Source organism: Callionymus lyra, chromosome 8 (genome assembly GCF_982586985.1).
Source record: "Callionymus lyra chromosome 8, fCalLyr1.hap1.1, whole genome shotgun sequence".
NCBI classification, from domain to species: domain Eukaryota; kingdom Metazoa; phylum Chordata; class Actinopteri; order Syngnathiformes; family Callionymidae; genus Callionymus; species Callionymus lyra.
The window spans coordinates 12,882,365-12,899,288 of record NC_141825.1 but is presented as its reverse complement, the minus strand read 5'-3'; the positions used below and the strand labels follow the sequence as shown (position 1 = coordinate 12,899,288).

The 16,924-nt window shown below is 42.8% G+C and overlaps 1 protein-coding gene across 1 annotated transcript in view; it reads right to left on the bottom strand.

Moving 5' to 3' along the window:
• The window catches only part of znf469 (zinc finger protein 469), a 211,529-nt gene that overhangs the window by 155,621 nt on the left and 38,984 nt on the right, over positions 1–16,924 (bottom strand). The gene's annotated exons all lie outside the window — the stretch shown is intronic.

The following is a 16,924-nucleotide window of genomic DNA, read 5'->3' as shown; positions in this document are numbered from 1 at the left end:
GTTTTTTGTCAACTCTTAATTCCTTATGGATATAAGCGGGTTTTTTTCTACCAGTTTGTATATGTGCAAGAGTATATTGCTAACATTTAGGTGAACATGTACCACAGGGGACGGGTACAAGGTTTGTTTTATGTTTGTAAATTGTGTATGTTTATATAAAAAAAAAGATGTATAAAAATGAATGTAAACATTCTAGTTATTATGTCCAACAACTTCTTTCAACCAAAGCAAAACCTTCATGAATAGTAAGTAAAAAAAAACACCCTTGTCTTTTCAATTATCACATAGAGATTGAATTTTAGCTATAAAGTAAATTAATGAATATATACCAATATAGAGTCTACTGACTCCTTCAAGAAATGGCTTAAGACACTTTTATTTGTGCAGGCTTTTCCTTGATTTTTCTGAGACTCTTGCATTCGTCTCTGTGTTGTCTTTTAAGTATTTATTTTATTGGGTACTTTTTTGATTGTTTAAGCGCTTTATGACCCTGGTCTTGACAAGCGCTCTATAAATACTAACTACTTACTTACTTACTATAACAGAAACACAGAATTATAACTCTACATTACATAAAAACACAAGTTCATCCATGTATACTCCTTGAGACGCACCTGTTTTTGCACCTTCAGGGAAAAAAAACAAACTCTTCCCATTGACAAAAGCCACTGAGGTGAATCACACTGTTAAGTGGTGAGAGTTTGAAAAACTGAACCCCCCATATCGAAGGCTGCATGTGATGCGTACTGTGGAAGCCACGCTGTCTCTGCTCAGTGTAATGAATGCCCTTGAGCTTGTGTGATTCCTATACAAGCTCTAATGAAAGAAAGATGGCTCTCTGCAGCTTCCTGCGCCATCAAAAGTCTTTAGTTAATAAACTCGCTGTATGGTCTCCTTGTCTGCAACAATAGCTCACTATTATATCCAAACGATGCATGTAGTAGATGCCCGTGCTCATAAGTGAGTCCATGTGCTTACTGTGTTTGTTGTGTGGTAATCTGCATAAGTCTGGCCCCGTCGAGTTGTGTATTCTAGTATCACGGCTGTTTGTTTGTGTGTGTGTGTTTCTATGAATTTTCAGTAGATTTATGTTTAAAAAAACAGGCAGCAGCGGTTCACACTATGCCAGTCTGGAAATATTCCTCGGGATAATGAAAGACTAGGCTTTGGTTTAGATTGTTGATTAAGGATTATTCAGGGAAAACAAATAAGCTTCTGTTCATCCGTGTGTGCGTCTGGGGATCTTGCTGAGCTTGACAAGGCAGACAAGGATTTTTTTCTAAGCTTTCAAATTTGTATTGGCGGAACATATTTGGAGAGAAAAAAAAGGATGTTAATTCAGTATATCTAAGATAGGAAATAAATGGTTTATCTTCTTTCCCAAATTAATTACAAAACACTTCAAATGTATCATCATAGAATATGTTAAATTGATAATGTTTTTAATATTGACTTTCAACAGCCCAAAACTATCCTGGATATTTTAGTTTAATATACCAATTAACCAACTTTTAAAATATAAAACTTCATCAACGTCAGAAATCTGCCTTTTTCAATTAGGTGGAAAATATTTGTTGTTATTTGAAATTAAAACTTTACTGTATAGAACTATATCAAATATATCAAATATCTTGACCTTATAGAAAGTATTGCCTGTGTGATCTTGAAGGGTACTGATTTATTATTTAAAATATATCAGACTTAAAGAAATATTTATTCACTAGACTTCGTTAAGACTAGATTCTCCCCGTCCGATGGTATCATTTTAGTTATTTTAAAAGGAGATGAACAAAAAAAAAAACTGGAAAATAAATGTGCACAGTTTGTTCAATAAAAGATAATCATCGATTTACCCATTGTGTGCTTCTGGACTGTGGGAGGAAACCAGAGTGCCTGGACAAAAGCACGAGAAGAGGGAGGATATAAAAACTTCACACAGTTCACAAGGTTGCCTCAAGCAGGATTCAACCCTGTGACTTTTCGCCATGAGCTTGGAGAACTAAATAACCAGCAACTTCATTTGCTCTGGAAAAATTCTATTCATATCAAAAAGCCAATAAATTCCACTGTGGCAATTTTAAAGAAGGATATTTTTCTCTCGGGAAAAGGCAAAGCTCACAAACACAACATGGTGCCACCCAAGCGGTGATGAATTATGAATTCATTGCGAAAAACATCTCACAAGCCACTATTTATACAGAGCAAATACTTATTATTTAACAGCAGAATTTCTGCTATAAATACTAATTTAATAATGACTATTTAGAGCTCGGTCATTCCTCGTATATTTGTTGTGAACTTCGGCAAACTCCACTCGGTCCAGTGGAAAAAACACATCTGTGCTGACCCACGAGCGTCGTCGAAGCGGATCAGTGCAGAAAAACTTCTTGCTATCCAGAACTACATCAATATTTGACTGTGATGATTCGCTTTCTGTTGTCTTGGTGAGAATTAGTATTCCCTCCTTCACAAAGGCTCATCAAGTTTCCTCTCTCACGCTGTCCAAAAAGGGTTTCAGATTTGATTTCAATCCAACATATTGATGAAATACTTTTAAGCCTTTAGATCTGAAGAATTATAGATGAGATCTGAATATGAAGTGTGGATACTATACATGTTGATACTGTTTATTCACCACATTCTCTTATGGTTAAGTCTTTTGGTAGTACTAGATAGAAGGAATAATGATCTCGGTCAGAAAAACAACGTAGTACCTCGTGCTTCTTTGCTATTCATGATGTGTCCTGGAGATGTTTTAGACATGACTTTACATTCTAACAGTGGTAGCTGGCCCATAGAGGGCGCTGGGGCACTGACCTTCCACCAACATGGCTTTCTATTATTTCTTAACCTTTTTAATATGATTAATTCTGTTTTAATTCGAAGATTAATCATCGACAGTTATGATTATGTATGTTAAAAAAGACTTTTAACATTGAAAAAGTGTATTTACATTGATATATGTTCTGATTATAATTGTGATTATTCTGATTGTGTCGTCAGTCGTCATATCGGTGATGTCACTCAATTATACACACCGCAATAGCAACATAGAATCTCTGAATATGATTTGGGGGTGCTGGAAAAAGTCACAATTCATAATGGTGCGCTTTGTAGCGCCATTTTTGAACCTGCAGTTTTGCCGGTTTGTTCCTCGCTTACAACATTTTAGTTTGACAATTTCAAAAAAAAAATAAACGATGCGCCTTTTTGTCATTTTGTAATGAGTGGGTGGAAATTATCCCTGAGGGTCTAGTGCAGAGGAAAAAGTTATAGTTTCCCTTTGGTCTTTTGCTGAGAGCTGACGGAGACTGGCTTAAGGCGAGAGACATGGAAGGTGGGGTGAACGCGCATGGCTGGAGGCAGCTTGAGTGTGACAGCTGAGGGGTTGACGATGGAAACAATGGGGAAGGGACCACAAAACGGGGGGTTAGCTTCTTGGAGCCAGTCTTTAAGGGCAGATCCTTTGAGGACAGCCACACCTGTTGGCCCACCCGATAGGCAGGAGTGGGAGCCCGGTGGCGGTCGGCAATGCGCCGGTTCTGCTCGGCGGAGCGCAGCAGAGCGGAGCGTGCGACCCTCCACATCTTGCGGCAACGGCGGAGATGGTGTTGAACCGAGGGGACGGAGATATCCTCCTCCTCGGCGGGAAACAAGGGTGGCTGGTACCCCAGGGAACACTCGAATGGGGACATGCCGGTGGCAGCGCAGGACATGGAATTGTGGGCATATTCAATCCAAGAGAGATGGTCGCTCCATGCAGAGGGGTTGCGCGCAGCCACACAACGAAGTGCCGTCCCTAGGTCCTGGTTAGCCCTCTCAGCCTGCCCATTCGTCTGAGGTTTGAATCCTGAAGACAGGCTGACAGAGGCTCCAAGTGCTCGGCAGAAAGCCTTCCAAACTTGGGAGATGAATTGGGGGCCACGGTCGGAGACGAGGTCAGTGGCAATCCCGTGGAGGCGGACGACATGCTGCACAAGCAGCCGGGCAGTCTCTGTGGCAGTGGGGAGCTTGGGGAGGGCAATGAAGTGAACTGCCTTTGAAAATCTGTCCACCACCATGAGTATCACAGTGTGGCCCCTAGAGGGAGGAAGACCAGTCACAAAGTCCAGGGCGATGTGAGACCAGGGCCGACCAGGAACGGGAAGGGGACGTAGCAGACCAGCAGGAGCTTGATGGGAGGACTTGGCCCGAGCACAAACCGTGCAGGCGAGCACGAATGCCCGAGTGTCAGCGTCAATCGTCAAAACTTGGGAGCGAACCGCACTGGGGACGAAGAGACAGTTAGGAGGACCGTTACCCGGATCCGGTTCGGTGACTTGGGCCTCCAGGATGAGAGACTCGATCCCCCAGGTGAGGGCAGCGATCCTGAGGCAAGAAGGGGATAGGATAGTGTCAGGGGAAGCCGGTGCGTCCACAGGGTTGAACTGACGGGAGAGGGCGTCAGGCTTGACGTTACGGGAACCCGGACGGTAAGTGAGGGTGAAATTGAAACGCCCAAAAAACAGGGACCATCGGGCTTGGCGGGAATTAAGGCGCTTCGCTGCCTGGATGTAGGACAAGTTCTTGTGGTCAGTCCAAACCACGAACGGTTGTTCAACCCCCTCAAGCCAGTGGCGTCATTCCTCCAACGCCAATTTTACAGCCAACAACTCTTTGTTACCCACATCATAGTTGCGCTCAGCAGGTGCCAGCCGCCGAGAGAAAAACGCGCAGGGGTGAATCTTCTTGTCAGAGGCAGAGCGCTGGGACAGGACCGCCCCCACCCCGTGTCAGACGCATCGACCTCCACGATGAATTGCCTGGAGGGGTCAGGTTGGATGAGAATGGGGGCAGACGAGAAAAGTCTTTTTAGCTCTGAGAAGGCAGTCTCTGCCTCGGGTGACCAGGCAAATGGGAGGGCAGGAGAGGTGAGACGAGTGAGAGGGGCTGCAACCCTGCTGTAGTTCCGGATGAACCTCCGGTATAAGTTTGCAAACCCCAGAAACTGCTGCAGTTTCTTGCGGGAATTGGGGATAGGCCAGTCTGTCACCGCACTGACCTTCTCGGGGCAGGTTCTCACTTGTCCGCTCGCTATGATGAACCCAAGGAAGGATACAGAGGTGACACTGAACTCGCACTTCTCGGCCTTTACATATAGTTTGTTCTCCAACAGCCGCTGAAGAACTTGTCGGACGTGCTGGCAGTGCTCCTCCTCGTTCCGAGAAAAAATAAGTATGTCGTCCAGATAGACAAAAACAGAGCGGTTGAGAAAGTCCCGGAGGACATCATTTACGAGGTTCTGGAACACTGCAGGGGCATTAGAGAGACCGAAGGGCATGACCAGGTATTCAAAATGGCCGAGGGGGGTGTTAAAAGCAGTCTTCCACTCATCCCCTTCACGGATGCGCACCAGGTGGTAGGCATTGCGTAGGTCCAATTTCGAGAAGACTGTAGCGCCCTGCAGTGGCTCGAATGCGGAACTGATGAGGGGCAGGGCATACTTGATCGTTATGTTGTTGAGACCCCTGAAGTCGATACAAGGACGAAGAGACTTGTCCTTTTTGGAGACGAAAAAGAAGCCAGCACCAACTGGGGAGGAGGAGGGTCTTATGAGGCCAGCCGAAAGAGAATCTTTGATATACTTCTCCATGGCCTCCCTCTCAGGCCGGGACAAGTTATACAGGCGACTACTGGGCAAGGGGGCGCCGGGGAGGAGATCAATGGGACAGTCATAGGGGCGATGAGGGGGCAGGGTGAGCGCACGACACTTGCTAAACACCTCCCCTAGGTCATGATAGGCTGGGGGAACCAAGGAGAGGTCGGGGGGTACTTGGGGCGAGGGAACACCTCCCTCTGCTGGAGGCAGTGCAGATTGAAGGCATGTAGAATGACAGAAGGTGCTCCAACTCACCACCTTGCCAGACGACCAGTCGAAATGGGGGTTGTGCCGCTTGAGCCAGGGATAACCCAGGACCAGAGGGGTACGAGGAGACTGGATGACGTGAAACTGAAGTTTCTCATGGTGATTACCAGAAACAATTAATTCAAGGGGCTTGGTACGATGAGTAATAAGGGCCAGGTGGCGGCCATCTAAGGCAATAGCGTTTAGGGGCGAGGGTAATTGTTCAAAAGTAATGCCAACCTGAGAAGCGAACTTGGCGTCAATGAAGTTCTCATCCGCTCCTGAGTCCACCAGGGCGGGTACCGGCAAGGGACGTCCGAGGAACAGAAGAGTGGCATCCAGGAGAGAGCGTGAACCGAGAGGAACGGGGACGGAAGGAGGGTGGCTCAGCAGGGCCCCGAGTCTCACTGCTGGGCCTTGTCTTTTGGCAGTGACGAACAGGTGGAGATGAGATGTCCGGGTTGTGCACAGTACAAACACACCCCGGTCTTTAAACGACGGGACCGCTCAGCTTCGGTGAGTGCGCCCCAGCTGCATGGGTTCCTCTTCGGGCACAGCACATCTCGCGGGGGCAGAGGGGGTAGCTCTCAGGAAGTGTGAGGAATAGGAAGTAGAGAGTGCTGGGGGTACGGAACTCCCTGTCTTCTCCCTACGCCGCTCACGTAGGCGGTTATCCAGCCTGATGGAAACGGAGATTATTTCGTCCAGAGTCTCAGCCTCCTCCCTAGTAGCCGCCTCATCCTTGATGGACTCACTGAGACTGGAAAGAAAAAGCCCACGTAGAGACTTATCGTTCCAGCCCGATCTTGCTGCATAGGTCCTGAACTCTACGGAGAACTCAGCTACACTGCAGGATGCCCTGGCGTAAGGAAATAAGGCGTTTGGCGGCGTCCCCTCCCTCCACGGGGTGATCAAAATCCTTCCTCATTTCCGCAACAAAAAGATCAAAATTATCCCTGACTGGAGAATCACTGTCCCATACTGCTGAGGCCCACGCTAAGGCATTACCCTTAAGTGACCCCATAATGTAAGCTATCTTAGCCTTCTCAGTGGGGTAGGTGAGGGGTTGTTGACTGAAAACTAGGAAACACTGAATCAAAAAGGACCTGCACGTACCCATGTCCCCAGCGTAGCGTTCGGGCGCAGGAATGAGAGGTTCTCGGGCTCGTGGCAGGTGTGTTGGGGAAGTGGGAGCAGGCGGAGGAGTCATAGGCAGTGGGGGTTCCGGTGTGTGGGGAACCAATGCGTCCAGTTGTGCGGCCATCAGAGTGACTCGGGTGGCGATGTTTTTGAAGGCTTCCATAGCGTCCCGGAGGGCTTGGCTGTGCTCGGCAATCTGAGTGCCTTGAGCGGTGAGAGCTCCGTGGACTTTGGCCATGTCCGCTGGGTCCATCTTGGCCAGATCGTTCTGTTATGATATTCGATGCTGAACCCAAGAGCAGACAGAGGCGATGTTCCAGAGAGTACAAAAAGGGGTTTATTGAATGAAGGGGAAGCAGGTAGTTGAAGGGGAAGCCGGAGGGAGAGCGAGATCGGCGAGCTGGAGTGAGGGATCCGAGTTACACAGTAGAGTGAAGTACGATCTGGCGCCGACCGCGGGGAATCCAAGTGTAGACGAAGGGGGTTGATTGGGGATCAGGAACAGGTGAGTATGATTGGTGATGAGGACCAGGTGTGAGGTGAGACGACAGGAGGAGTGGCAGACCAGGGGGAGGGGAACACAGCAGGCTGCTGTGACCACAACACCCTCAGGTTTGTTTATTCTGTATGATGTTATAGTATAATCAAACTTTTTTTTAATTGTTATCAAAACAAAGCGAATAGTAAACATTAATTATTATTTATTAGTTGTCAAAGAGTTGATTTCTAGATGTACTGTTTAAGTTCAGACTATTTTCAACTATTTTTTTCAATGGTATATGCAGGAAAATGTACTGGAAAAGAGCCTTTTTTTTTTTTTAACCACCACCATGATTTTATCTTATCGCAACTGCATTCAAGAAATTATTCTCTATTGTTTGTAAGTATTTCCCCATAAGAACTGAAGAAGTTATCTTATGGAGGGAGGAAAGGATCACAGGTTGGATGGCTATGAATTAAAAATAAAATACTGCCCAAGAAAATTCTGGTTTTACACACAGACTATTTAATACTCAGTAATTATTACAAATTATTAGTTTTGTCGCTGGCATTTTGGAAACGTAGTCTTCTAGTTTATACAGACTGTGGACTTGCAATGCACGGATGCAAAATGCAATCTGACATCATGATTGGATGTTCAAAGTGTGTCCATAGGCTACAGCAGCTAATACACGCTCACTTGTCAGTCAAGTCAATCTTAAAATGACAGAAAAAGGTGTGAGCGTATACATGAATGGTTGCTCTTAGTGTGCCCTACGATGGCTGGCTGTTCAAGGTGTCCAGGGAAAGGCAACAAAAAAACTCATCAATAAAGTAACGAGTGTTAGAAAATAAATGAATTGTAATTGTCTTGTAATAAGCAGCAAATCATACCATTCCTTTAAAAAAAAGAATTGTTTGCCAACCTGACCTTGCCTAAAGGCTGTTTTAGTTTATAAGCTAAGCTGAGCATATCCTTGGCTGGATGACTTTATATTTAACGAAATAAAATCGATACCAATCTGTAAATTCCACCTTCAGCAAAAAATGTAGCCATTTTCTATTATTTCACCAAAACCTCAAACGTCAAGCACGCTGTTTTAACAGGATGATCGCATTAAAAGAAAGCCATTACTTTTCAAGATTGTCTATATATAGCTCTGTGGGGAAAAAAGGTGTTGAGTGAGTCTGAACCTGAGCGAAGTTCAACATGAACGAAAGAAACAAATGGAGTAAACGGCAAGAGGAGAAGGAGAAGGAAGGGAGGTAACTCTCTAAGTTGGATTTTGGCTGCAGCATAGGCACTTTGTGAGTGAAAAGTGATAAGTCGGATGAAGAAAAATAACAGTTTTCAAAGTTCATTTCATCGCGATCTAATACAAAAACATTACAATATTTGTCTATAATTTTTCTTAAAAAGAACAGAAGGCTAGCAGGGTTTTCAAACTAGGCAGCATTTGTGCACTAGAGCCTAGGAAACAATCATTCCTCAGGATGAATGAATAGCAGGATCCGAGTGAATGGGATCGCTGCGCTCAAGGATGGAAGCTTCACAAGGTGTTGGGCTTTATCCTCGGAGACAATAACGAAGAGTGTCTGAAGCGTGACTGCAACGTATCTAATCTATTTCATCCCCCCCCCAAAAAAATCAATTCTTCTTTATCTTTCCAGCCAATGGCTTGTACTGAGGGGACCACCGTATCTCAAGTTGACCCGGTGTCAATTGCCGAAGAGGGTTCCTCATCTCCCTCCACAATACAGTAATATTGAAGAGTAAATGAACTTGTCAGCGTAAATAAAATGCCCCGATATCAGTTTCCTGTTCACATCACTTCTGACAGTGCAGCTCTGTATTTTATTACAACTTCAAACCAACTAATCAGTGCAGACAGAACGCAGAAGTTTCAATCTCTCGCTGGTTACGCAGCTGTGGTTTTTAAGCATGTTGGCCTTGACCGATCACAATTCTGTCACTCAATATTACAATTTTATTTTAATCTTGGTGTTAAAATATATTATATATGCATATTTTTTTGGCTGTAACAAATAATATATCACTGTGAAGATTATAATAATATATCTGTAAATTATAAAATAGTAGAAGAAGTCGGCCATAAAAGTTGCAGAAACACCTTTAACTTGAGAGATAATCCAGATTGATTAAGGTCTTCCCGCAACAATAAAACATTAAATAAAATCAAGAAGTAAATCTATGGCTGTTGAAATTGAAGCCTTGTGTAGATGTCATGCACTGTTTATAATAATGCAGCGTGAATTGTGTAAGTCGAAACTTTAAATGGCCGATAAATCTCTATAAACACACTGCACTGCCAAGATAGTGCAGATTCCACCTCCCAAAAATAAACACACAAAGTAAACGGGAGTCCTCCGCCTGACTTTGCATCCATTACCTTAGTTTAACATTCCTGGTGGAGCAGTGTGAACTTGGCAAGACCGGGGTTGTGAGGAGCTGGAGGTGGCTGGGAGAACAGAGCAGTCTCAGGGACCAGGACAGCAGCATCATTATGAGCCCCCCCCACCCCCTCCGGATAAACAACCCACCCCATACGCAACACCACATAGTCTGAGCGGATCGAGCCAACCCTTGTCAAATGGGCCTCAGATAGCACTACCAGCAGCACCAAACATCTCTGCGATTATACAGGAAATCCAGATAAATACATAAATAAATACGAGTGTTGTAGTTGGCAGACCCGCGTTGTTTGAGAATACCTCTGTATATTTGAACTGCTACTTGAAGCTTGGTGCACTGCAGGATATTCCCTCTATGGTCCTTTCATGGGGTGAGAGAAAATCTGTCCTGAATGGAAATGAATGTGAGGATTGATAATCAGGATGCAATTTAAATTCACCGCACTGCTGAACGTTGAACCTGTGAAAATAAAGAGCTGGCACGTTTTCAGCATCATTATGAACCATTAATGCTAATGAAGGAGGCGGAAAATATGGTCTTACACGAGTTGCAAGCTTTCATATAAACAGAGACTAAATGGAATAAATGAATCACAAAAAGTCTGGCTTTTAGAGGTGTTTGAAGCATCTGCTCTTAAATGAAGCATTATGCTCTGGGATGTCTTCTTAAAGTGGCATTATTTGGTCAATGCACAGCCAGAAAATATTTGAACTCTAATGACCTCATTGTTTAGAACTGTACAACACGGCTCCATTTAGGCAGAAAAGTGGAGAAAGTATGGAATTCACAACTAATGTTAACACATAAAACAACTGATATGATAATTACATATACAAAACATTAGCGCTTAGCTCGGTTTCCTGTAGGTTTTTATATCTGTAAACCTACAGATAAAAGCTGTTGAGTAGCTCAGTGTTTTTGACAAAATGTACATGTTGGTAATTAAAAAAAACACAAACTATAAAAGTAATTATATTATTAAGGGGTTACCAACCAGTTGATGGAATATTTTGATGGATGTTCAGGCTTTTCCTTGCTTTTCTGGAACTCCTGTTGTGTTATCAGTTTTATCTTGATCTTTAAAGTATATACTTTACTGAATATTGTTTTGATTGTTTAAGCGCTTTGTGACCCTGGGCTGGAAAAGCGCTATATAAATAAAAATTACTTACTTACTTACTTACTCTTTCTAGAAGTGCTACAGTCAGGAACATTAGAAAACAAACTAAAAACTAAATGCTGTCCATCTACTGTCCGGATCATGAATATTATTTAATTAAGTTAAAATTTTTGTTTTTATTATTTTTTTCAATATCTCATTTCATTATTCACACGTAAGTTTATGTTTCCACCACAAAACAAAATATTGTGTTGTAGCAATGAAAGTTTTCTGATTCTAAATAAAACAAAGCATAGGAACAAATCAAAGGAAGAACTTCCATGTGGCTGTGGAGCCAAAATGTTTTCACGTTGTTGAACCATGATTAAGCTAAAAAAAGATACTGGAGACATTGTTCTCAATCCCACTGGATAGGAACGGTCTACAGTGGCTCAAATAAATTACGGAATCAAATTGGCTGCTTGGTGGAGTTCGTTCTCTCCAAGTGCTTTTTGTCTTTTCAACATAAATCCCCTGACTTGGTTATTGTTCTGCCAATTTTACGCAATATGTCCATCATCAAGTCGGGCATTGAGCACGGTGTAGAGGCATGTCTTGTTGACCGAGCAGTGACCGGTAGAGTTCGGATGACTTTCAAGCACAGAACACAGTGGGAACGCCAGTCACAAAATCTGCATAATGGGAAAAAAAGGTTGCCAGTTTCTTTGCTGCTATGCTGTTGTGTTTGCACTTCTTGCCAAAGTTCTGCAGAACAGAAGATGGATGGCGATAGAATCCTGCTAACAAATGACAGCTGAGACCTGGGACAAGTTTTGAAAAATCTGGAAAGTGACGTTGGCTATTCTTCTGCAACGTTTTTTTCCTCCCAAATATTGGAATCCGACCTGATCGCTTTATTCCATGTCACTTAATCTCATAGATCACACACGTCAAAAAGTTCGGCGTACTCTCCCAAAAGTGTCATCATTATGCAACTCGGATCCTAAAGACAAAGAATGTGAAAAGAAAATCCCTTGGACAATTGAAGGGAGCACTATACAATATTAGGATCATTTTTCGATGATTTAGTTGACAGTGTCATATAACGTTCAACCCGGAGAAACAAACTTCTGGCTTGATAATTAAAAGCAGAGCAGAAGCTGTTGACATGGGATGGAATGCTCGATCTTTAATCGTGGTTGGAAAAACGAGGGATGACAAAACCACCATCATTTACTAATAATATATTCCAGTTAATTTGTGTCTATAAATAATCCTTTCTGGTTGTTTGTCCTCGGAAAACATTCGTAGGAAAACAATCGGAGGGAAGTTAAGTTGCTTCCGAGCAGTTTTTACTGTTGACTTTTATGATTCAAATATTTTCTTTTTTATTGAGGATGGCTTTGATGTATTGGTTTGTTAAACGTTTTTGAGGTGGTGAAGGATGCCGTCAAGCTGAAGAAAGAGACCTAAAAGGACTTTTTGGCCTCTGTTGAAACAGCTGATAGGTACCGGCAGGCCAAGCGGGCTGCAGATTCGGCAGTAGCTGTGGACCCAGGCGAGGGAGGAGTTTGGTGAAACTACCATAAGGCTTCGAGGATGATCTGGACAGCCATTAGGTGTCTGAAAAGGGGGAGGCAGTACACTGTCAACACTGTGTACAGTGGAAATGGCAGGCTGCTTACATCTCCTCAGGACGTTAATGATTGTTGGAAAGATTATTTTAAGAACTCCTTAATCCCAGCACCATGTCTTCTGGGGAGTAAGCAGGGTCAGGGGACTCAGAGGTGGGCTACTCCATCTCTGGGGTTGAGGTTGTTGGGGTGATTAAAAAGCTCCTCTATGGCAAGGCCCAAGGGAGTGGATAAGATACGTCCAAAGTTTCTCAAGACCTTGGATGTTGTGGGGCTGTCTTGGCTGACACGCCTCTGCAACATTGCATGGTCATGTTCCAACTATAGGGGGATCCCACTCCTCAGTCTCCCTAGCAATGCAGTTTTCGTCCAGGTCGTGGAACTGTGGATCAGCTCCGGTGGGATCACATACCCTGTTAAGGGTCGTCTGGTCTCTGTACAAACGGAGTCAGAGCTTGGTCTGCATAGCCGGTATTAAGTCAGACTTTGTCACCGATCCTGTTCACAACTTTTATGGACAGAATTTCTAGGCGTAGCTAGAACGTTGAGGGGGTCAATATTGGTGGGCTTGAGATTGGGTCACTGATTTTTGTTGGCCTCATCAGACTGTGAACTTGAGCTCTTGCTAGAATGTATCACAACAGAGTTCAAGGTGAAAAGCCCTCTCCTGGTTGGGGATAAGATTCTGCCCAGAGTGCAGGAGTTTAAGTACCTTGGGGTATTGTTCAAGGGTGGGGGAAGAATGGTGCATGAGATCAAAAGGCAGACTAGTCCATGGTGGTAGAGAGAGAATTAAGCAAAAGGTCCCTACCCTAACCCATGTTCATGAATGCTGGTTGGTGACCAAAAGAATACGATCGCTGGTACAAGGGGCCAAACTAAATTTTCTTGTTGAGACCAAAGGTTGGGGGGAACCTGTAAATTACAAACTATGGAGGGGAATGTTCAACTTCAAACATCAAACCAAAGGCTGCTGAATAACAAAAACTTAGGGGCGTATATTAGGTTTTATATCCATTAGTTGTTGCTGACAATGACGTTTGGGAACTTGGTGGTCTATGTCCCACACGAAAATTTTATACTTTCCAAATCTTACTTTCGCTAATGTCTAATGTTTTCAATCCAGCTTGTGGATCACAGGCCTAAGTATACAACTTTTTTTTTTTTTTTACACTGACACATAGACAAAGCATCGGTTATGTTTTAATGGCTTTGGTTCTTCACCACAAAAACTATAAAAATACTAGTTGCACTTTAATCGTACATTGAAATTAAAACCTTCTTGCTCTGAGGCGGCAGCACTTACAGAAGTATGATATTGGAATATGGACAAAGAAACAGCAGCTGACCTTTTCTGGAAATATCACTGTATTTTTTGGATTATGCTATTAAGTTCAGTCAAGAACCAGGAAATGTTTAGACAAAACCACTCATGCCTCACTAGCTTAACAGTTATATGCACCATAAAGTTATTAAATGTAATAAAGCATTTGTGTTTTTCTCTCTTACGGCGGGAATCGTACCAGAAACGACATCCCACACGTGGACGGACATTATCTATATAAATATGGTGTGAATAACAGGAGGCCTTAAGGCAGATCTTTTACTGCCTCATCCTTCTTCTCTGGTGAAAACAGGCCGGGGTCTCATCAAGGCTGGATTAATCGCGAACACATGTTAGAAGGAAGACACCGTCTTCCAGTGGCTGCAATTTGGGATTAGTGGAAACAGTTGGATGGAAACAACTCCCGCTCCAACTCCACTTCTGGCTTAACCCTTTCCCTCATTTAAAACCCCTCATTCATTTCTCTCCAATCACCGTCTGAATCGAAGGCTTCCAGTGCCTCCTTGAAAGCTCCCCAGAGGAGGATGGTGGTTAGGGGGGGGCAGAGGGGAAAAAGGGATGATCATAACACGGTGGAAATGCACCAACTGTCAAGAAATTGCCAGTGTATGTTTTCTAACCTCCTGGCAAGATATGTTCCAATAGCGTTGGGCCGAGGAGACGGAGGGACAAACACGAGCACGTGTTATAGCCCGATAATCCTTCACGATCCCGGCTGCTGCCATGGAGGTACAGAGTCTTGCCAAGGATATGTGAGAACTGACATGAAACCAGAACAAATAAACCGCGGCATAGGTTTTTTCTCCTAATGGCAAGGAGTCAGGGACTGGCTGAGAAAAAAGAAGGGGGGAATAGATGAGAGAGAAAAGAGGTTTAAAGCGGAGAAAAGCCCACAGCACGCGGCTCAGAGCGTGGCTCGCATGCAACTTGCACTACCACCCACAGAGAAACTCTCTCAAGTCTGGCCGCGCGGAGATATTGAAAGGTAAAACCGTCACATTAAGACTAGCATAACTAAGCCGGGATTTAATGCAGAGAGATGAAGATTAGAGATTGTTGAACTGCGACAGGCAGCCGAGCCAGAGTGGAACCTGATTTAAGGTGAAAAGTAAATAAGGCTGGGGGGTTGGGTCAGTTGAAATGATGAGAAAAGGGGAAATATTTGGCAGTAAAAGGAAACTATTTGGCAGTAAAAGGAAAGGTAGGAGTGAGTGTGTTAGATAAGAACAGATGTGGAAATAAAGGCTATAACTCCCCACAACTGGCAGCAGCAATTGGCGCCAACCCCCAGTGACCCGACTCTGTGTGGAACAGCAGCAGTAATTTTTGATATATTAGAAAAATGTTGGATTTTAAGTGGACACTCTTTGCCCAATGTTAATGAGTACTTGTGTGAATAAAATATCCGAGGTTGGCTAATGGCTTAAAAAACTATTAACATTATTATCTTTCTAGAAACCCTTGAATCCAATTCGCCACTACAGTATATATGGCAGAATATAATTCGCTTTTCAGATATAAATTCAGTTATTTGCTTCACGAGCGGTTAGAAGCCATATGTGAGAATGACTTTCAAACCAGACTTTACTTTACATACTATGTTGCAAAGTTATTGTTGAAGGAGGATAATAAGTGTTAACTTTAGGGTTGTCAAAAGAATCAATTCGGTAATTCAATTCAATTTTATTTAAAGTGTCTTCTCATAACAAAGTTATCTCAAGACACTTTACAGTTTTATTTACACAAGTACTCATTAACATAGGTCAAAGAGTGTCCAGATGATTCTGCTAATTTATTTTTTTTAAAAGACACCTCGTCCGATTGATAAAACTGACATTTATAGTCACATTAGGAAGTTGTTTAAATTCAAAGAGGATGAATGTGAAGAAATTGTTAACCCTTAAAACATGTGTCTCTGAAATTTGGAAACTAAAGGAGGAAACACGTTTCAAGATCGTTCAAGGTGAGTACATTTCAGTTCAATATAATATACATTAACGCAATGTGACGATACTTTATAATGTTTTATTATTATATATTATTATTATTATGAGATTTTATTTTCAAGTGTTGCTCATCTCATGGGTTTTGAAATAAAACTTTATTTGTCCTTTTTTCCTTTTGATTGCTGCTCATCATCACTTTTGAATGTATAATTGTTGTTGATTTTATTATTTATTTGCAAATTTATTGGACAAATGTTCCTGTTTTTTATTAAACTTGAAGGCTTATGTTTATTTTTGCACATATATTTTTTGCAGTCACAACTTAAAATTTTAAATGATAGATTGTTGTTTTTCTTTATTTAATAATTCTGTAAAATTGTGTACTTCAAAGTAAAGGCTTCTTTTTTTTTACCATAATATCAAAAAGTATCGAAGTATTGACTATTGAAATTATGGTATCGTGACAACCCTGATTAACCGTTTTGCATTGTATCCATGACGTTACCTTGAGGTCATCAAAGAGCCTCAGTACAGAATTCCGCTTCATTCTCCAATGACAATAAAAATCCTTGGATCAAGACGGCGGGAGTTAAGAAACAACACGTTGCTTAACTGCACAACACTTGCGTTAAATATTTAATTTCTATAAACACTAGTCAGTTCTCTTCAGTTTCCTCATTGTGAAATTCCTTGGGGTTAAGGATTAGTATGACTTAACATCAAATGGTTTAAACTTGTGGATTTCACTGCAGATTACCTTCTAAATATTTTATTTGTTCTCAGCATGGGTGTTTCAAAACAGAGCTATTATATCCAGCCCCGAGTGTTCGAGCCCTCCGGGTATGAGGTAATCCCTGAGTGATCAAAACAACCCGACTCAAGACATTGATTCCAAGAAGTAGCAATATTTTCTCAAAATGTGCACACATGAGGTCAGTGCGGGCAAATTGGGGAGGCATGTG